Source organism: Protopterus annectens, chromosome 7.part0 (genome assembly GCF_019279795.1).
Source record: "Protopterus annectens isolate FY-2018-M chromosome 7.part0, PAN1.0, whole genome shotgun sequence".
NCBI lineage: Eukaryota > Metazoa > Chordata > Ceratodontiformes > Protopteridae > Protopterus > Protopterus annectens.
The window spans coordinates 1,021,015,606-1,021,039,756 of record NC_056739.1 but is presented as its reverse complement, the minus strand read 5'-3'; positions in this window follow the sequence as shown (position 1 = coordinate 1,021,039,756).

Genomic DNA, 24,151 nt, shown 5'->3' with positions numbered 1-24,151 from the left:
TGATTGCTGGGCCAGGGCACGGGCATCACATTTATGGTGGCAGTGGTTGGGATATCCTCACAGGGACACTTTTTTTTTAAATATGGGACATTATTTCCACAGAGTAAATAATGAGTTATGATGAAAATATATGTTCTAATATTTAAATGTTTAACTGACAAATTCTGCAATTCTGATTTGTTGGATTTAACTGATAGAAAATTTTCACTATTGTTTTTTAAAAGATTGACTTATAGAGGCTATGCAAAACTATATCATGTACTGCATAATCTTGCTTCTATCAGGATTGCTTGGTGCATTATGAGGGATGGTCTTGCTAGATATCACCACATGCAAATGGGGTAGTCCCAGGATGCAGCTAATATAAATTTGCCATGTGCTGTGCCCTGCAGCTGTGCACTTGGTTTAGTTGTACACAATGTCTGAAACAGGATGATAGGTTGATTCAAAGAAGAACAACCACATGATTTCATGCAGAGTAGTGAAGCCTGAACAAAGCAGTTTGTGTACACCCATTATTGTTAGTGCTACAACAGGTAGGTACTGTGAAGTTGTATGTGTATGTGTGTGTTTGTGTATTGTAGGGGAGTGAATGGAACTGTTTGGGGTTATGTGCGAGAATGAGTCTGCTCTAGTGCTCATTTGTCTTTGATAAGTGAGGCTACAAGTTGAAGGATGTGTTTCTTAAAGTTATTATTGTACTTTTGATAAAGTGTCTTCTGGGAAGGCAGTGGGTTCTTGACTTTGGCCTGGCTTTACTAGATTTTGGATCAGTGATCAGAATGTTTTAAGATTATTTTGGTGTACCCGCTATAAGTTAAAGTAGTAGCATTTTTGTCAAGCCTTATACTGTGTTTGGTTTTATTTCTTATCCATCTGTAGTGTAGAATTTGTTCCTGGTATTTGTTGGTGTGCCATGCTTTCTAGGCCTTGTCTCTAAGCACCATTAGCTGCCTACTGTTTTTAGATAGCCATGTTGCTGGATGCATTTTTCTTCTGATGTGAGTATGTTCGTTCAGAATATTGGTAAAAGTTTTGTTAAATTTAGTAGTGGCTTTGTCTGAAGAAAGATTATTTTAAGATATCCCAGTTGTATTGCTTCAGAGTGTTGATGAAACTGTGTGCATTAACAATGGCTAGGTTATGCACATTCTTGTATGCACAGTATTTTATGGGATTACATACAAGCCTATATGCAAAAAATGGGCAGGTACTCAGGATGTCAGACAGTGTGCCACACTTATAGATATTACTGGGTTTAGTTGAGAGACTCCAGTCTATAGCAGTAGCCTTAGAGGAAGGCTTGTTATATATTTGTGCATTGATGAGCTCAGAGAAAGCATAAAGGTTAATACTAGTAGTGGGGGTATCAGATACAGCCTGGGTGCAGTTTATGTTAAGGTCCCCAAGAATGATGGCTTCTTGGTGTATATTGGTAGATGACCAGGATAATTTGCCCTCTGCTGTACTGATGCTATTGTCAGTGTGAATATAAAGGCTATGATACATATGGTCTTATAACAATTTAGCTTGAGTAAGGCAATAAGAATCTCTAAATTATTGAATAAGGGATGCTTTTTCTGATAAATGCATATGCTCAGGTGTTTTGTGTATATAACATCTGCCCCTCCTGCTTTTTTGGATATACGGTTTGCTCAAAGGGTACTATATCCCTGAGGGATGATTTCAGCGCTTTTGCCTTCTGGTTTTAACCATGTTTCTGTGATTCTCGGGATGTCAGCATTGTAAAGAGATAGGAAAGATTACAGTTAAGTTACGTTGTTACAAATGCTTCTAAGGTTAATGTTTTGCCATTAATCACAGTAGACAGAATGAACAAAAGAATACTTAATGTTTTTTATTAATTTGTTAATGTCTGTTATGTACTTCACAGATAAAGATTCTAGTTGTCTACTGATGTACTATGTTCTTCATCTGTAAATATGTTGTAAGTAATTGCTATGTAAATTGTTAATCGCTATGTAATCCAATGTAACTACTGTCTGTTTATTTTAACTTTGGAGCTTTTCTCCCGGGCCTCCACTGAAAATGGACCTACGTCCAGTCGGACACTCCCGGTCAACAAATGTAAATAAATAAATAAATAATGTACATGAGCAATGATACTTTGGCATTTTCTTAGACTCTGCCTGGTCCTTTGCATAACACACTGAAAATATTGTCAGCAAAACAGTTACATAACTAAAACTGTGCTGCAAAATCACCTATTTTCTTTCCCATTTTCTCCAGATGCTTGAAAGGCAATACCTAGAAATGTACTTATCCTTGAAAATTATTTTAATGTACTACTTGTAACCCAAATGTCAAGTGCTAATGCACACACTTCAAATGGCTGCAAACCAAATATGTACATTTATTTTGTTAGTCAGTGCATACATCCATTACTGCAATATCTTAAGGGTTTCAGTTGGCTACCTGTTCAAAACAGAACTACTTTACTTCTCAGCACAGTACTGTTCAATACTTCAATAGTGCTATCCTCAGCCAATCTACCCCCCCCCCCAAAAAAAAAATACTCATCAAGGGCCAACTATAGTCTCTTAGGACAAAATAGGATGACATCATTACTTCAGTCAGACTTGGGTTCCAATCAATCATTGACAAGAGGACACTTGCCATGTTAGGGCTGCTATTGTAAATAATCTTTCAAATGAAGTAAGGCAATGACATAGACTGACTGGCTTTAATGCTAAACTAAAATAACAGCTACACAGTGAATCCAAATGTGTATGCTTTTGTGATGACAGTTAGAACTTCATCCTAAACTCATATTGTAGCTTAAATTTACTTGTATACAAATATCCTTGCTGAATGTTACTCCATATTTAACAGCAATGTGTGCCTTTCATTTAATGTAAACAAGCTTGCTACTTTGTAAGTTTCTCTTTTATACTGCTCCTTTGGTGCCCAGGTCAGCTTACCAGCCCATCCATCCAGTTATCAGATTGCAATTAATCAATAAATAAGTAAATATCGTCAATTCCCTTTTGTATACTGTGTGAGTCTGTCCAGTCAGTTTACTTCTTGATATTCAGTCGCCAGTAAAAAATAGCAACATCTGATCATAATGGCTTATATAATGTACAAAACTAAAACAAATAATCTGTGCTATGACACAACTGCTGAGAAGTTTACAGACATGGGAAGATTAGAGATCGGTTCTGTGGGATCCCAAGATGGAAAGCATGACCCTGTCAAGTGGTGCAAGAGTAGTAAAATGGCCAGTGTATCTGTGGAATTCTGCAGTACACCAGGCCAACCAATAGCAAGCAGTTTCCATGTGATCAATAACTTTCAAAATTATTATAAGTGCTTCATATAGCAGCCAAGTGAGTAGCATTTTAGTGATTTGCTGTTTCACCTTTAGAGCAATAAAATCCTTTACAATAGTCTCAATTTGAACTGTATTTTTGGAACTGCAGTACCATATTTCATTCCACATGTTCATTCCCACCCAAGTCTAGGTCAATGCTTCTGGATCAGCCTTCAAAGCATCCCCAAATTTTTTCAACCAAGGTGCACATCATTTGTCAGGGTTAAAGAGTGACATTTTGGTCAGGACTCTACAGTACATATGGAGTCCTATAGCTAGTAATGACCAGCATTCTACCCAAGGACTTATACAGTCATGGTTGTTAGCACCTGGCTTGTCCAGTGACTACTTGTCTTCTTAATCTGTTTACTCTTCCATTGATGTCCTCTGCCTCTTTAGTAAGGAAGTAGCTAGGATTTTTGGAAATAAACATTATATTCCAGAATGCTGCCCCCTCCCATTCTAGGGAGTATTATAATGACATTTAATTCTAGGGGATATATACTACATATAGCATGTGAGGACCATGTAACATTCTCAGGATGGTAAATCATCTCCCTGTTAGCAAAAACTCCCTTATTTTGGTGACTTTAACTACCCTGTACTACTACCCTCAGTAGAGTGGGACTCCTATATCTCCAATGGAGGACATACCCAAAACTCCTACATTTAAACAAAAAATTGCTTGAGCAGCTGTAAAATAAGTCTCCTAGAAGGCAATGCATTTGTGGCCTGATTCTTACAAATATGGCTGCCTCATACATTATTCCTCTTTCATCTCCTTCCCCAGTGAAGTTTGACCACAAAACATGTGACCTTCTCCTTTAAACTCCCAAAAGCTCATACAGCAAAACCCATTGAATTTAAGGGTAAAGAAAGATATGCCAACCTCAACCTACTATTTGAAGAAATATCAAAATTCACTTATGACTGCAACCCCCACCGTGCTTAATACAGCAAAAAGATTCACTAAGGAATTCTATAGCCATTTAGAAAATGCATAGAGATGGCAGTCCCCATGATATCCAAGTATCATGGAAAATTCAAAAACAAAAACTATACAACAAAAGAAAGAAACTCCTTAAGTTATTTAGTAAATCCAAAATCCACATTATAAAGGATAATATTAAAGGTATTGCAAATAAAAAAAAATGAAAACACTATCAGATCAACTAAAGGAGGCCCTGAGCTAAGGCTCACATCTGAAGCCAACGATTATAAATCTTTCTTTAGTTATGTCAGAAAAAGATAAAAAAACACTACCGTACACGGCTCTGAACTTATTCAGAATGGGGCCTCCTATTCTGACCCAAGTGACACTTCCAATATGCTTGCTAACATATTTAGGGCCATCTTCACCCCCTGAAGCTTCTATTCAAATCCATGAAATATCTGAATCCCCTTAGTCCCCTAATTATTTCTAAATATCATTTACTGAAAGTGTTAACAGGATCAAAAATACATCCTCTGTGGGACCTGATAATGTACTTGGCTGCTTAACTAATAGTGTTAAACATACCCTTGCAACTGCACCCCTCTTACTGATTAACTTGAGTTAGCTACCAGCTTTGTCCCTGATGAGTGGCACACAGCAGGGGTGGTGGCATTCCATAAGGGTGGCTTTGCAACTGACCCTGGTAATTACAGATCTATTGGCCTTACAAGCCTCATCTGCAAAGACATAGAATGTATTATAACTGACCTCATATACTGTGATAAATAATTTTGATAGACTTGACCCTCAATAGTTTAGTTTGGTGATGAGAAAATCCTGTCTATTTAATGTGGTACATTTTTTCAAAAGGGTTATAGTGGCTGTAGATGGTGCCTATGCAGTGCACATGGCATATCTTGACTTGGCTAAGGCCTTTGACACCATTCCCCATGCTGGCATCATACAAAGGCTAAATACTTTAAAAACTGATCCACATATGGTAAGGTATATAGCAAACTGGCTAAAAGACAGAATCCACACAGTGTAAGTGGCAGGTGCTTCAACAGCGTGAAAATGACTAGTTGTGTCCCGAAGAGCTTGTCTCTGGAACATCTCCTGTTTTGGTATTTACTTCTCAGATCTCCAAGCAGAGAGACAAGACCTCTGGCTAACAAAGGTTGCAGATGATCGCAAACTAGGGGTTGTTGCTAAGTCATCGTATCACAACCAAATCCTCCAGAATGAAGCTGACCTAGTAAACCCTTGGTGTACTAAAAATGGGCTCAAATTAAATGTTAAAAAGTGAAATATCATTATTTTTGGTAGATAAACCCCTCCTCTCATCAAACTGTCTAAATAACACACTTCTACAAAAGGAAAATATATTTAGGGACCTAGGTACTTCAATTTCTTTTGACTATCATGAAATAATGGTCGTCAAGGAATCATTTTATTTAACACAGCTAACTGCCAAAAGAATATCATCAAGGTATCAAGAGGCAGTTATTCCCTTATACTGCAGCACTGATCAGGCCAATTATTGAGTATAATTAACCTTTGAGATATACCTCTCTAAACATATCAAACAGCAAGAAAGACCCCAAAGGTTCTTAACCAAACAGACCATAGACCCACAATTTCTTTTATTCAGTGTCTTATAGCCTTTTGAAGAGAGATCTGTCTCACTTACTGTGCTATTACAGACCCGTTTACCCTGGACCTCCTGTTTCTTCCACACGTCCAGTATCCCTACCAGTACTAAAACCAGGGACCTGGGTCTTCACCAGTAAATAAAACACAATGGAGGGATAGGTTTAAAACCAAGCACCACCCAAAACTCTTGAATAAACTTGCCCATCGTGTTAAGAAGTGTGACTCACTGTCTTCTTATGAGCGTAAACTAGATGACTGTGTGGATATCCTCAAATTTACTCCAAGACTGACTGGTCTAGCACTCCTGGGGAAAGAAGAGTACTGGCAAAGCAAGAAGGATCATGAGACTCAGTGGCCTTGGAATAGCTACAAATTTATAGAATTAAAAAATTATGCATGGAATTTGTCTCATAGTTAGTGCAGCATTTAGCAAGTAGGGCTGTCTGTAGACAATGGTAGAGGGCACAATTTGCATATCGTACAACTCTCAGTAAGTCACATAACTAGAACACGGTCCTGGGCTGCCCCTAAAAAAGGACACTTCTGCCCAGTGGGTTTACATAGTTAACAAATGTGCTAAAATGCACAAATAATAAAAATTATTATATTATGAGCCTTTAAATTAAATAGTATTATGACAAGCATATATTACACTATCTGACTCACTCATAACTTTTTAATTCCACTTATGTGTTTTGAGACTGGTACATGTACATAATAGCTTCTGAGGGGGTGCCCTTCCTCTATATGCATAATCGTTTTTCTTGTATATTCAAGTTCTATGTACAATGTAAGACCTCCAAAACTATACAGCCTTGGTTGTAATTTAATCAACACCTTATCAGCAGTTTGGATATGGAATATTTAAACTGGCAACTATAACAAGGAATACAACTATATTCTTTATTGTATAATTAGGACCAATTTATTTCAATCAGCTTTTCTAATATTTACTTTTTTCTTACATTGTAAATACTTATTTTTATTTATAAATATATTATATATTTTGTTTTGGACTGAGTACATCCAGGTGGTCAACAACACATTTACAGTGAATGCCCACAGAGAAGAGCTTGTGGACAAATTTAAATAATTACACACTATCAGGTCCAAAAACATGTCATACAAAAATAAATCAGCAGCATAAGATATACTGCAATAGCCTAAGTAATTGAAAGGTTGAATAGAATCAGCTGTAATGGAGACAGCTAGCTCCTGTACTGTACAGGTAACCTAAGATCTGTTAGTAGCTTGCAAGGAAGATGAGGAACCATTCTGGGGTTAGAGACAGTTCTGGGATTTAGCAATCCTTTAAAGAAGGAAGGTGGGCATGCAATCTGGGGGCAGGCATGTGGTGCACCAAGCCATTGATGGGCTGTGGCCTTCATTGAAAAGTGTAAGGCAGCATGTACTTGTGTAAGAGGAAGGCACTGTGGCCCCCATGTTGATGTAGACCACACATCTCTTGCCAAAGAAAGGCTTGGACTAATGTAGCAAATATATCCTCATAGCCAGGATGCCACCGAGGTCAGAAGCAATTCACATGGCTCTTGAATGACATCTCTGGGACAGCTGTCACCTTAGTGGATTTGGGCAGATCCCAACCACTAGGGAATGAATGGGCTCAAGTCCAAAACGGGGAGGTTCTATGGTCAGTTAGTTAAGATAGCAAAGAGGGAAATCATTAAAAGCATGGTTTGTGAAGTCAATGAATACAAGAATGGGGTACTAGGCTGAGCCTAAAGAGGGAGAAACACAGAGAAAAAACAGGTTTTGCAGGTTATGAGGAATTTGATAGGTTAGAGAAGGATAAAACACATGAATAGCTGTTCATTTTTCAGTCCACAAGACACAAGTGAGTAGATCCAGGGATATAGAGGTATCATTAAAAATAAATAGATGCAATTTAGGGAATTCAACACAATTTTCAGTGGGCAAGTGGTTTATGGAATGGATGAATATTTTAAGATCTATGATTCTGAACAGGTGAGAAGGATTAATATTAGTAATGTTTATGGCACTGTTAAGTGAAGAAGACTAAAGAAAGGGAGACAAATACTTAGGTTGCACATTAGATGCCAATAAGTTATTTGATGGCTTTTTCAGACTTACTGTAGCTATAGTGTCAAAGTACAATTAAGGTCAAGAATGGAGGAAGGTGGGGAATGGTGGGGAAGTCCAGTATGGCATGAACTGAGTAGGGTACATCTCAGTCCCACTCTGGAGTGACTTGATGTAGTAAAAGTAGAATAAACAGCCCAGAAATTTCAATAAAGGTTGACTGAGTGAGAATCACACATATGAAGGAGGAAAGCAGTAAAAAACAGAGAAATGAGACACATACTGTGAAAACGGGTGAATGCACACTGAAAGAGAGAAGGGTGTCAGAACCTATGGATAGCAGGAAAAGTCAAAATATAGCAAATGAAATCACACTAAATTATGTTTTCCTTGAGGTCAGAAAGAACAACACAGGTTTTACTCCTGCATACAGGAAAATGATAAAACTATCAAGGAATAACTTCAGATGTAAGTAAGCACTTGGACCTCCTAAAATCCCTAATGCATGAGAATAATTGTTTAAAAACAAAAGTGGATGTTTCAGAAGCTAAACTGGACATTGTTTCAGCTGTCCAGTGCATCAGGAGGAACAACCTTTGGATGCGTAGAGTATCAGAAGGATAGAAAGGTAATAACTGCATGGAATTCATCAGGCATATGCTGGTAGAGTGGTCCCAAATAAAGGAAGAGGAGATACACCTTGAGAGGACACACAGAGTGGCCTAGTTGCCATCACAGAATCAGCCAAAGAACGCTTAGCCAAAACTGGTTTGCATCCTGTCTGACAAAAGAAAAAGTGCTGTTGCAGCTATGAAAACCTGGGGAAAAACCTAAATCTTGGGTATTCATTGGTTTATGTAGAGTTAGACATATGAGCACACAGCAGAAACAGATGGACAGCTTTCATCCTGGTCTAGAGACTGTGTAAGATAAAGACTATTAAATAAAAGCTTAAACTTATGTACTCACCAACAATAAAACTATTCTTGGCAACAGGGATGAACTCTAAAATAATTTGAGTGGGCTGATCATCACCAAGGGAACCTTAGTGCAGCCAAAACAAGAATTCCAAAAATATCCAATGAACCATGCATTGTTCCCCTCTACTTGTCACTCATTAGACCCATTATAGAGTACAATGCCCTTTTGGTATGTACCTCACAAGACATCTACAACAACTGGAAAGGCCACAGAAATACCTCACAAAGAGGATTACCAGCCTCAAACAGATGCCCTACGCAGACCATCTAAAAAAACTCCAGCTTTACTCCGTTGCATATCGCCTACTCAAAGGCAATCTCTGCCTAACATACAAAGCTATGTCAAACCCAGAGCTGTTTGACATGCTCCACTTAAAGAAATCCCAATCACTCCGAGCTACACGCTCTAGGGACCTATACCTTGTCACCACAATAAACAGAACATGCTAGAGGGATAGATTTCTGTCCCAGAGAATTCCCATACTCTGGAACAAACTACCTATCTATATCAAACAAAGCTCCTCATTAGCACTCTTTAAGAAAAATCTTGATGATTGAATGGGAAATTGAATGGGAAAAGGGGATAGCTTCAGCAACACAAAAGTGCCATAAAAAAAATTGAAAAACCAAAGCATGATGTATATAATCTAAGACTTGGAGATAAATTAGAAGGGGAGCAATACAGAAGAGTCACGTATGGAGTAACCAGATAAGGAAAAACAGAATGGGAAATATGTTAATACTTGCTTGTCTTTTGGCTTTTTCCCAGTAAGGGGTCACCACAGCGGAACTCCGGTCCGCTAATGATTGGCAGTAGATTTTTATGAAATGCCGAGGTGCCAGCTCAACAACCAACCTTAAATGAAGGCACTCTCATTTACGCACGCATGTCTCTCGAACGCTACCCAACCATGGGGAGGACATGCAGACTCCACACAGAAGGCACTCCCAAGCCAAGCCAAGAATCGAATGGGAGAACCTCTTGTTGTGAGGTAACAATGCTACCGCCCTACCACCACGGCAAGTGGAAATATGTTAATACTATGCATGATTAATCATTAATGGGAAATAAGGAAGGAAGGGGAACTCAGGATTATACAGACACTAACACGTGGACATTAGATTAATAGTGTGGAATGTAAATAGGTTGACGGACATGTGAGCAGACCTAGAAGAAAACTACAAAACTAGTAGATCTTAAGGAACTGCACCTTACAGACAAATAATATAGGAAACTGGGATGAAATAGATACAGGGCATTAGCTTGTGACATGTATACTTGAGCCCATCATAGGAGAGGTGTGTTAATTGGAGAAAAAACTTACAGTTGAAGTTAGAAAATAACCTGACCGATGGACAAGGATGTTATCGGGGGAGAGAGGATATTTAAAATTGAATTAAAGTGGCAGTTGTAACAATCTGTTTTATCCCTGGACTTGCATTATTGGAATTAAATTCAATGCTGATGGAAGTAGTGAAATTTCATGAAGGAATGCTAATCATGATGGGAAACAGGAATATGGTATTTTAAGACAGGTAAGCGAAATTGGTCAAAAGAAGCCAAAGAAGAACATGAACAGAAAAAAATAACAGACAATTATTAGGACTAGCAGATATCTGAAAGGAGTACACTGACTAAAGTTAAGAAGGATTCACATATTATAGCTCAAAATGCAAAATGTGGTCAACAATAGATGCAATTTTTGTCACAAGGGAACATATTACTTTAATTCATAATGTGACCATGACTGCAATCCTTTTAGCCTGTCATGTTTACATAGCTTTTACAATAAAGCTGTAGTCAGAGAATAATATGTCAGCTCACTGGAGATTTCCTGTATTTTATCTGGAGAAAATACAAGTCAGAGAATAGATAGCAGCGCTCATAACCAATGCATTACAGGGAGACCCATTACAGGAATGGGTAAACTAAAACAGGTATATAGCTCAGAAATAAAAAATATATAACTGTAGAAGCAGTAAAATCCCAATGGCCAAGTATTCCTACAGACATATACTGCACAGAAACAAACAACACTGTCTGTTAGGTTCGTACAAAACACAAGCAAAGTATATAAATAATATCTGAAATTTAATGCTTGATAGAATACTTGGCTTAGCACTTTTGTCCCATAACAAAGGACTTCATCAGGACCAAGATACCAAACAGTATTTGCCTTAAAATCTTAAAATAAAAATGTCACATCTTCTAACACAGCCATTCAAATGTGTTCTGCAATTAGCACAACTAATCCAAAAATCCAGGTGTGAACATGCATTTGTGATAAAATCACAAGAAACCTTCATTAAAAAAACTCAAGCATTACAAAAACTCATACTTTATTTGTCCTTAACTTTGACTTATTAACTCTACATGCCATTTCATTTATCCAAGGTGGAGCCGCTGCCTTGGTTCTTAATTGCCAACAGAAAACATCAACAGTAAACCCTACTTCACACTGCATAATCACTCATATCACTGCATGCATCAGTTATACTTTTTGTTTTTACAGGAAAGAAGACACCTGAATGTCATAGTCCAGAGTTCTGGACTAGATGCAGCCCCTCTACTGTGCAACCATATGTTGTGCACGAGCCTGCCACTTGGAGTTCTGCTGCCAGCTGGTCTTCATTTCTCATAGTTGGGCTGGAATGACGAGCTGCAGTAACAGCATGGGAGGCTTTACCACCAGAATGGCACACAATCATGTTAACCAGAATGCAATGTGCAGTAAACAATCTGCATGCAGTAGCTGCGTTATACTAAAGGGCACCCCTAGACTCATCCAGGCACCTAAAATGACTCCTCAAGAGGCCAAAGACCTTCTCAATGTCAATATGGGTCTGGAATATGGCTATGTTGTAGGTTACTTCTGCAGCTCCACTTGGATTTCTCACTGGTGTCATGAGCCATGACTCCACTGGATATCCGGCGTCATTTGAGAAAAAAGGAGACAGAAAGGGGGAAGGAGGCGAAAACAAATTGGTTTAGTATTCAGCAATACATTTTATAATGAACACCTACTTAAACAAAATAGAAACAAATAGAAAAAAATATTTTTCCACTTATATTAGGATGACCACTGGGCATCATACCATGCAGGAAGAGTTGACAGAGTGAGGTAATGTGCCAGAGAAGGGAATCATGTGCACTGCCAGCAGGATGCTAGACAGAGAAGTTGGCAATGCATCTCTATGCATCATACACCACCCAGCAGTTGATGGAATGGAAGCCCTTCCTATTACAGTACTGATCCCCCCATGGACCATATGGTGCCCTAAAAGCAACATGGGTGAAGGAAAATGTGCCACACCATAAAAATCAAACAGACTCTGGGCTCTGTCCTGAGGTGACACCAGGAGACAGATATACTAATCTACATGTGCCAAGAGTACATCAGTACATCCTGAAACTGTAGAAGTATCCTTGAGGCGGAAGCCTGTTAGATACCAACATGTCCACAGTCTGCTTCTAGAAGGTCCCAATGGTGGTGCAGTGGTTAATGTTGTCACCTTACAGTAAGAGGTTCTTCTGTTCAATTCTTGGCTGAGGTGCCTTCTATGTGGAGTTGCATGTCCTCCCTGCAGTCACATGGGTTTCCTCTGGGTGCTCTGATTTTCTCTCACATTCCAAAGACATGCTGTAGGTAGATTGGACACTCTAAATTGGCCATGAGAGTGTGGGCACAAGTGACTTGTGTGAATGAATTACTGTGGCAGATCTAGCCACCCGGTGGTGAAAACCTTGGGTCGAGATGACTGTCACTGCAGAAGTGACACCCCTACCCCATGTGCAAAAATGGGAAAAGGGATTGAGGATGGATGGATATATAACACACATTAGTAACCACAGGGTTAGGTATTCCATTCAATCATGCAGTGCCTCTATGGGGGCATACATACTCAATAAGACCCTTGCAATATCCCTGTCCAATCTGAACCTATTAACTATCTTTTGACTGTCAAAATTGTAATGAGTAATTCTCTGCCTATATCTCTCCATTCTTGGCCACCAAGTGCTGCTGGTACAAGTGGTTTTGTCTCAGCTAAGACAAGCAGCTATAACCAGGAAATAACAACCAGCAAGTGACAGCACCATCATAGATTACACAATAAATGGAAAATGCACATTTCTGCCTTTTATAATGAATCTGCAGATGGCGTGGAAAAGTGTGAAATTGCAAATCATTCTGTCTGAGGTGGTGGTAAATCAGGTGGATGTAAAAGATCACACTGCACTTATCAGCTCTTTAGTGTCAGAAAGATATACAAAATACATATATGGGAGTCATTTGATAGATCAAATGGACGTAATATTGAATGTTCATTGGTCAAACTTTTTAGAATATTAAACTAGCTTTTTTTGCCCTTTTTCCAATGCAGTGCTACCTTGGAGCTGGTGTGTGAGTGTGTGTGTGTGTGTGTGTGTGTGTGTGTGTGTGTGTGTGTGTATGTTGCAGGTATGCGGGGATGCATAAAAGCTGTTTTTATGTTTATTTCTTTAAATTTTCAATTTTAAGAGGTTTGATCTTTTAAGTTTTGAACCTTTGCTGTGTTGATATTTTAATATAGATCCATATATGCATACAAAAAATAACTTGCAAATAATGTGGAAAAGTGAAATACATGTATAGTCAACAGAAGTGGAAAAGCAATGTAAACAGCAAAATGCAGTATTAGTAACAATTAAGTGAATTACAGTAGAAACTTTACAAGCAAAATTATGCAAAATATCAACTACTGGTATAAAATATGCATCTCAACACACATACACACAACCATTCAACCACAGCCACAAATGCAACTGAAACCAAAACCTAGTTTTTATTACACAACACCTCGGAACACCTCCATATCTATAAATGCCAAAACCTGAAACAGTTATCTGATCAGTCATTTCAATCTCTAGGCCACATCAACTACTATAATCCTCCTATAAAAGAAAATACACACGAAGCATTGGAACAGCTAAGCCTTTGAAGGTCAACAATCCATCCGCCAGTTGTTAGAGTATTGGAAACAATTAAAAAAGGTGCTCTACAGTTTCTCCAACCCAACAACCTGCAAACATTTTGCATAAATCTTATGTTTCATTCTGGCCTTAACCGCAATTTAGCCAAAGACCACCATTCAACAACCCCTGGATAAGCAGCCTAACACTTCTGTATATCTTCCTTTTTGGATCCTTAAAGATGTGCAAAACTGTAGTAAGCCAATCTATCCTTCTCCAAATGTCCCCAAGAGGACTGCCACAAAAACACCTAGACTGATATTCCTTTGTGTATGAAACATGCAAAATTCACTTTTTCTTCCCCACCCAAAAACTAAGCCAGTAGTCCTTTCACTTCTTGTGCAATAAGACACTTAGCAATAATGAATACTACTGTACAATCTGAAGCAATACAAAATACAAATGTAAAACATGTAAAAAACACGAGGGTGCAAAAGAATAATGTAAAGATTACATCCAAAGCACTTTTCCCGCATGATGCAGAAAGCATGTATAGACATGCAAAATAACTGTACATAGCAAATAAAGTGACATTACTCAAGTAAACACTCTTCCTAAAGGATATTTAATAAAAATTCTAAAACTGGACAACTCTTTTGATCTTCCCCACTATGTGTAAACACTCTCTCTCTCTCCATGCAAGAACTATGTTAAAAAAAAACAACACCCAAAACTTTCACAAAGCAGATCAAGATACTCAAAACCTATGCGTTTATCTTTATTACATTGTAAACCAGCAGCACTCAGGTATCTAAACTAGGTAAAAAGTGCATGCAAAACTTGTCCATTAATATTTCACCACCCCCTACACACACACACACACACACACACACACACACACACACACACACACACGCACGCACACACACACACACACACAAATCACACAGTTTCATTTAAATTAGACAGTAACTCATTCACACCACATATGCCCTTTTTGACCATAGGCAGGAACAATTTTTTTTACATGTATTGCTTCCTTCTCCATACTGGTTTTTACAGCAAGTTTGTATAAAATGATCTATGTTCCCACATAAAAAAAGACAACATTTAGGCTGGCAAGCCTAATGAAGCAAGCCCCTATGGTTCTGTACAACACACACACACACACACACACACACACACACACACACACACACACACACACACACACGCACACACTAGGGAGGTGTGATACAGTAGCATTCATGAAATGCAGTAAAACATTCACCAGCCACCTGCCACTCCAAATACCTCTATCAGCAAACAATTTTAAAAATGACATCAAATGCATCTGCAGAGTTTCCAAATATGCAATAATAGACCTACAAAGTTGTCAACACAAGAAACTATTTTTCCCAAGATAAGAAATCCTTTATAGCATGCAACAAGTCAAGAAAATGAAAAGACAAATCATGTTGGAAGTCAGCAAAAGTTTAATTTCTCAAATATAAGAGTGACCAGATTTTTGAAATTTTAAAGGCCGCCCCAATAACTTAACCACTTTTTCCTAGAAAATGTACCTGTTCACAGATTTTCAGGTTCACAGACAGGTGAAAAGGAAGCCTTTCAGCCATAGTTGTCAAAGAAAAGATACCAACAACTAGAGCAGATGCTTTCTTTTTTTTTGTAAATATTTTTATTCATTTCCAAAAACAAGAAAACATGAATGCAGGTTATTTATGACAGTGAAGTATTTAGAAATTATTTAAAAAGGTAGGCTAAAACCTCTAAACAGATATCAAACATTAAAACCAAAATAAAGTATTTACAAGGGTGTCTATTGTTGGCATATAATTGACTTTCTATACAATTGTTTCCTGATTATAATCTGCTACAGTCATTACTCCCCAGTATTTCAGTTACTTTTTGCCATAATATATATAATGATGTAGTTCTTTCAGTTCTTCCTTTAATAGTGTTCATTTCCAATTGCGATACTGCTGTCACCATATTCATGAATTGCTTAAAAGTTGGAGAAGCTTTGGATTTTCAGTTTGATGTAATGTTCTTCCTTGCAATGGCTAGGAGAGTAAACAAGATTACATATTTTGTTCTTGGTATACAGTCAGGTACAGGTGCATTAAACAAAATAATAGATTTGGAAATCTTGAATTTGTCATTAAATACCATTTGCAGAAAATAATTTATTTTATCCCAATATGGTTTAATCAAATGGCATTCGTAGAACATATGTTGCCAGTCTGCTTTTATTGATAAATCACATCTCCAGCAGCCAATATTTTTCTTAAACATAAGTTCAATTTTATGAGGGGTTACGTAAGATCTGTGTATGAATTGCCATGTAAAGAGTCTTCAATGTAATGAAAGTGATATCTGCTTTGGAGAGAGAAGAATAAATTTTTTTGTCTCTGTCATTTGGCACATGTCCATTAATTGATCTATAATAATTCCATATGTTGTCATTATTATAAGTTTTTATTTTTTTGTTTGTTTTCTAAATAGATGATAAGTATCCCTTTCCAATAATGGGTTGATTTATTAGTAATATTGTATGTTCTATAAGATTAGTAACATTCTGTCTTATTGATGGTTGCATTGTTTCTTGTTTGCTTAATATATACTATCTTAATTCTTGTACATGTAGCCATGAACTATTTTCCATATTTAATTTCCATTTAATTTGGTCTATTGTCAGAAGTTTTCCAGAGTTTACCAATTGATGCCAATATATTAATCCCTTTTCTTTAAGCATGTTGACTACTTCTATACCAAATGTTATTATATTACCTTGTGTGTACGCTACTGGATATAATAAAATGACCATGCTTTAATATCAGGAATGCTATTAATAAGATTTTGGAAAATTTTTAATGTATAAGTAATGTATTTGGAACATATATTTTTATACTTATGTATCATCATATATTCCTTCATCAGCCATAGAAAATTGTTTGGTATGAAATCGGTATACTTATTTGCTGCTACTACAAATCCTGATTTTAACCAGATTTTCTCATGAGCTAGCTTCCATTTTGATGTATATTTTGTATTTAGCCATAATGATATTGTTTTAATAACAGATGAATGCAAATACACTTCTATGTCTGGTAAACCTATGCCACCCATATCCCAATCATCTTGATGATATTTAATAGCTATCCTTGTTTTTTTTTGGATACCATAGGAATCTTACCATTAAAGCATTTAATTGTTTTAGGTGTGATTTAGCTGGTGGCAAAGAACAAGCTTGTATAACATAAAGAATTTTTGGAAATAAGATCATTTTAATTATAGAGATCCTTTCTTCCATTGAAAAGAAGAACTTATTCCATCTTTGTATTAGATTTTTAATATTATTTAAGGTCTGTTTATAATTTGTTTCAATTGTAGTATCTAGGTTGTTAGTTATTATAATTCCCAAGTATTTAATTGTATTATCGGTGGGGATATATTTATGGTATTTTTTTATTTAGATCTTTTTTATTAGTATTTATAAGCAATACATTTGTTTTGTTTTCATTAAATTTAAGACTCAAAAAGTTTTGAAAGTTTTGAATTGAGTACCATAATGCTTTTAAAGAGCTATTATTATTCTTTAAGGTAATTAAAATATCATCAGCAAAAAGTTGAATTTTAAGCTCTAGGCTGTTGTCTAATTGTATTCCTTCAATATTTTTATCCATACGTATATTATTTGCTAAGGGTTCAATGACTAGCGCAAACAATAATGGAGAAAGACGGCAGCCTTGTTTTGTGCCCTTTGTTATTTTAATAGATTTAGACAGACAAGATCCCAGTTTTATATAAGCCAATGATTTTTCATATAATGATTTTATTAACAAGGTGAAGTTGTTTGAGAAGCCATATTCTTCTAAAACTGACCATAAATAATCCCAGTTCACTGAATCAAATGCGCTATTTATGTCTAAGCTAATAACATTCATTTTGTTTTTTGTGACATTTATATAATCAATTAAGGAAATAATTCTTTTAATGTTATCATAAGTGTTCCTATCTTTTATAAAACCTGTTTGATCCTCCTCTATCAAAAATGGTAGTAATTGTTTTATTCGAGCAGCATGTATTGACATAAAAATTTTATAATCTATATTAAGAAGTGAAATGGGTCTGTATGATGAACATTCACTGGGATCTTTACTTTGTTTCAGAATTGGTGATATTAATGTGTACTTCCAAGAAGGAGGGATGTCTTTACCATTTTTAACTGATGTAAAGACATTCAATAACAACAGCAAAGCCTCATTAGATAGTAATTTAAACATTTCTGGGGTGATACTATCTATACCTGGAGCTTTGTTTAATTTTAGCTTATTTACTTCAGCTTTAAGTTCTGTCATTGTTATTTGCTTATCTATTAGTTGTACTTGCTCCTCTAATAACCTAACTTTAACATTGTTTTTAAGAAAAGCTTTCAATACTGAATGTGTTTCTATTTTCTCATTTTGATTATTAAGTTTATGAAAGAATAGCCTAAAAGCTTCTAGTATTCCTTCTAAATCAGACACTTTCTTTTTGGTTTCTATATTATGTATTTCCTTAATTTGATTTGTTTTAATCATCTTTTTAGTCCTATTTGTTATTCTTCGCTAGTTTTTAGGGTTCATTGAATAGTAACATAGTTTAATTTTTTCTAAGTTGATCATTGTTTTGTGGTGTAGCGTCTCTGAGTAGTTTTTATTAGTATCTTCCAGTTCTTTTATTAAGTTGGTGTTTCCATTTTGAATATCAAGCTTTAAATTATCCACTTTTGACTGTAATTCCATTAATTCCTTATTCCACTGTTTTTGTTTATTTTTATACCATCCCACCGCTCTTCCATATAGGTATGCTTTCAGTGCATCCCATATATATATTTCAGATACATCTTTTGTAAGATTCATATCTAAGAATGCTTGTGTCTCTTTAATATAAAATTCCTTAAAATCTTTGAGATTTGTTATGTAAGATGGTATTCTTGTTACTGATATCCTTCTCTTGAAACACAAGTCTATCTCAAATGTTATGGTGTTCTGGTCTGAAAATGGGCATGAAATTGTCTTGACTTTATTTAATTTAGTGGTTAAATCTTTTGTTATGTACACTTTATCTATTCTAGAGTATGTATTATGTCTATGGGAAAAATGTGTAAAGAATAGTGAATCTGGGATAACATACTCATTTATGTCAACTATATTAAAAGTTTCAACAAACTCATATAACAACTTTGTTAAAGGTGATCTCTTATGTGTAGTTTTAGTATTTGTGCCAGTTTATTTTATAATGCAATTGAAATCTCCAGCTACGATTAAATTGCCTTTGGCATATTGTACAATGTCTTCTAAGTGTTGTTTGGCCACTCTAACTCCTAGTCCTGGTATCCAATAAATATTCACTAATGTATATACCATTTCATTGATAGATATTGTCACTAGACAAAACATTCCTGAGTTGTCATGAAACGTGTTTATGATTTTAAGCATTAAAGTAGTGTTTTTCCACAAAATTGCTACTCCCCTTTGCTTTTGACTATAGGTGGAACTTACTAGTACTGTATAATTTTTATTGTTTATTTTATTTATGTCATCCTGTGTAAGGTATGTTTCCTGTAAAAATACTAGCTGTGCTTCACATAGCTTTAAATATCTGTAAAGACTTCCCCTTTTGCAGCTATTATTTAAACCATTTACATTAATAGATATACATTTTGCAATTGTATTTATATTAGCTTTGCTTTTATCCATATTCATATACTCATAACAATGTGTAGATGTGTGTACATGAAGAGAATGACTTGTTCTTTCTTCTTCCAACAGTATTACAATAGATTATAGACACCCAATAAAAGTACATTATAGGATCATAACTGAAAACATAAGATAAACAACAACCAAACCCCTCCATGAGAAAAAACATCTCATCCTTGAATGATCTAACCATTCAAACAATCCCTCTAGATCTGCATTTCAGCATCCTCCCCCAGCCCCACCACATGGTAGTTTTATAATGAAAAGTATCTTATATATCTTATAAGTATACATGTATTTGTATTTACAGATTACTTAAATACAGTCTTTATCTATTTTTAATATTTTATAAAACACTAAGGCAACACAACTATACCTAGATTTAATACTTACCTATTTGGCTTTGTTTAAATTGTAAAGGAAAATCTCTTATTTTAATATATCTTTTGTATAGCAATAACGGTTATGCATCTTAAAAGTAATATGCTTGCTGTATATCTCCCTTATAGTGTGAGTGGCATTTATAGGTATCAAACTTTTGTAATGGTCTATATATAAAAAAAAAAAATGTTAAGCATATTAGTTAACTATACTACAACTTAATTAAATCATGAAGTGTCCGTAACAATGAATATATAACACTTTTATTGTCATTTATCAGTAATCTTACAGTTTTCATTTAATTCAAAAAATCATGTTTTAGTGGCATGAATGTTACTAGTTTGTTTTTGGCACTGGTATTATATAGTTTAAGGCTATATTTCCAAGCAGTTCCTATATATTATTAGTGCCACTGGCATATTTCACCGCTAGTGTACCACATATGTCATATGTCAAATAGCAACTCATAATCCTTATGATATTACAGGATTTATCTACAGTGTTATAACTGTAAGGTTGGAAAATAGAACAAGCAAAGTAAACTTTAAACATGCTATAACACAGTTGTTTGGTACTTATTACTGTCAACCCTTCTACATACATGCGAAAGGATAACCTTATATGACCACCGACCCAACCCATCTACATACACGCGAAAGGATAACCTTATATGACCACCGACCATTTTCCTTCTTTTTTCTCTTCAGCCTTCTTTTCTCCATTTTTTAATAAATATTTATTCCTATTGTGGCTTCTTTGAATTTAGTGAGGGTACTCAATATCATATTATAGATAATATAAAACATTCAAACCGAGAACATGCCCGATATAGAGACATATTCTCAACTCAAGTGGTCCACGCCATATATTTATAACATTGCAGTCAGAAATATACTAATGAATAAGCAATAACCAGCAGCTTTGCAGCATGTGTGTGTCTCTAACAAGTACATACCTATGGGATATTAAAAAGAATAGATAGCAAGCTCTTCTTTCATAATTAACAAATGCATATAGCCTGGTATTTACTTTCATAGACAGAAATTAGACCTGTTATTTATATGCATATCATGTACCAACAGCAATATATTAGTAAATGCCTATGCTATTCAATTCATATTTTAATACTTGTCATATTTTAAAAAACATGAGATATATAGATACTATAAAAGTGATTAATATGAGATATAGCTGACAATGGCATTAGCGTTTGTGATGATATATAATATATATTCAGTATTATAAGTAAAAGTACATTGCATGTCTATTTGTAATCTAAGGTTCAAGGCTGATCAATTTAGACATACAAGACAATCACTTTAGCCTTGGTCATATAATGGGAGTTACTGTCTCTCTACACAACCATTCATTTTCAGTGAGGATGTTCAATATTAGTATAACTTGCCTTTAATAAAAGCATACTTATAATTCAGCAGTTCTTTTTTATGTATATTTAACAATATCATAAGCAAGTCTATGAGATTTTTTCTTGCTCATTACTGCTTAATGACTGTGCTACTCAACCAATTTAATATTTGCAGAATATCTTAATAATTAAACAGCAACTCCTTTTTACCTTTAAAATGCCTAATAACAAATAGCTACATTTATGAACCATAATTGACTTACTGTCCTTAAGGTTGAGTGCACTAGCTGCAATGTGTTTACAAATATGTTATATAGTTCCAGTCAAGGACTTAAATATATTAAATTTTCATAAAATTAAGTTAAATTATAGTAATTTACTTGGGTAATGTTATCAGAAAAGATTGTAGTAAAGTCTGTCTGTGTTAACTATTCATACAGTTTCTTCCAAGTGATATACTTCTTTTTTAAGCCTTGTGTGCTGTTTATGTGTACAATTCAAAGTGAATAACAAATGTTACAATATAATAAGACATCATGCATGTGTTGATACCTTTTAAATTTGTTAGGTACTTCAGTGCACTTTTAATATTTGTTAAACTGTAAAAGCACTTTGCCATCTCATAAATAGTGTGCTTGTTACTTTAAGTAGCTTAAGAGCTTAAACCACACCCATACTGCCTTGTTTCAGTGCTGACATCACTCAGACTGTTTTATTTATTATTTATTTATTTATTTATTTAAATTTGTTGACCGGGAGTGTCCGACTGGACGTGGGTCCATTTTCAGCGGAGGCCCGAGGAGAAAAGCTCCACAGAAAAATAAACAGACAGTAGTTACATAGGATTACATAGCGATTAACAATTTAACATAGAAATTACTTACAACATATTTACAGATGAAGAACATAGTACATCAGTAGGCAACTAGAATCTTTATCTGTGAAGTACATAACAGGCATTAACAAATGTAACAATAAAAAGTTCCTGCTGTATAATAAGTACTAGGCTTATGAGCATCTGAGCTTGCTATCATCAAGGTAGTTAGTGGAGGTGAAAGAAAGGTAGTAGTTGGATGAGGTGGATGATATTAGAGTGGGAGTTGCAAGGGCATAGCCAGCATGTTTTTAGGTGCGCTTTTAATAAAGTTTTGAAGTTGGTGCATGATGGTACGGAGGTAATTGTGGGTGGGAGTGAGTTCCATAATTTGGCTATGGGGCAAGAGAATAGTGCTTCACCAGCAGAGTTATTGGCTTTAGTGATCTGCAAGTGATTTTTGTTGCTGGATCTTAGTGGTCTGGTGGTGCGATAGGGTTGGAGTAGATTCTGGAGGGATGGGACATTTAGTGGATGGTTTACTAGTTTGTGGGTGAATGAGAGTTGATACCACTGAAGGAGGTGAGGGAGTTCAAGCCTGCCCAGTTCAGCAAGTGAGAGACAGTGGTGACTACGGTAGGATGCCCCTGTGGTGAATTTGGCGATTTTGTTGTAGCAGGTCTCTAGCTTGTTTAGATCACATTGCCTTAGGTTGGTATATACTGGAGAGGCATAAAGTAGGGTGGAGATAAGGTGGGAATTTGCTATTGAAATCTTTGCTGCTTTGGTGAGAAATTGTTTATTTCTGTATAATGCTCCTAGTTTTTTGTGGACTTTTTATGGTCATGGATATGTGAATGTCAAATTTTAGTTTATTGTCTATTTCCACTCCTAGCAATTTGGTGTGTTCAGTTGGGTATATAGTGGTGTTGTCTTTTGCTGTGATGTTAAAGTGAGAGTTGTTTTGAGTATGTTTGGTGGGTTGGAAGATGAGTAGTTTAGTTTTGTTTGGGTTGAGTATTAATTGGGCATCGGATAACCATGTTTCAACAGAGGAAAAGGCTTCCTGTGTGACTTTTTGCAGTTTGGGTAGGGACTGGGCTGAGCAGATGATGGTTGAGTCATCTGCGTATTGGATGAGTGTGCCATGTTTGGTGGCAGAGGCTAGATTATTGGTGTAAACAGAGAAAAGTAGGGGTCCAAGGATGGATCCTTGGGGAACCCCTATGGAGACAGGTAGTTGGGGAGATATGTCATTCTGCCATACAACGGATTATTGGTGGTCAGACAGGTAACTCTGAAACCAGTTGGTGACTGATTGTGAGAAGGATAGATTATTGAAGACAGAGATAAGTTGTTTGTGTGGGACCATGTCAAATGCTTTAGATAGGTCTAGGAAAGTAGCAGAGGAGAGATAGCCATTGTTTTTATGCTGAAGGATAGTGTTAGTAAAGGAGAGTAAGGCAGTGGTGGTGCTATGGTTTGGTCGGAAACCATGCTGAGTACTGGAAAGGAGGTTGTTAGTAAGGAGGTAGTGTGAGACCTGAGAGTGTATACATCTCTCTAGTATTTTGGAGAGTGGAGAGAGAATAGCTATGGGGCAGTAATTGGTTAGTTCTGCAGAGGGTCCGCCTTTGTGGAGGGGAATTATATGTGAGACTTTCCACAATGTGGGAACGTAACTTTCTGACAGAGATCGGTTAATCAAAATGGATACTGGGTAGGCCAGAGCATCAGCTGCGATTTGTAGGTATTCACTTGGGAGGTTGTCTGCCTCTAATTTGGTGGGTTTAAGTTTAGTTAAGAGTTTTTTTATGTTGGAGGTAGATACAGGAGAAAAAGAGAAGGCAGTGGGGAGATTACTAGTTGAAGGTGTGGGTTGGAGGGGGGGGTTGTGTTGTTTAGCTAGTGATAGTATGGTTTGGGTGAA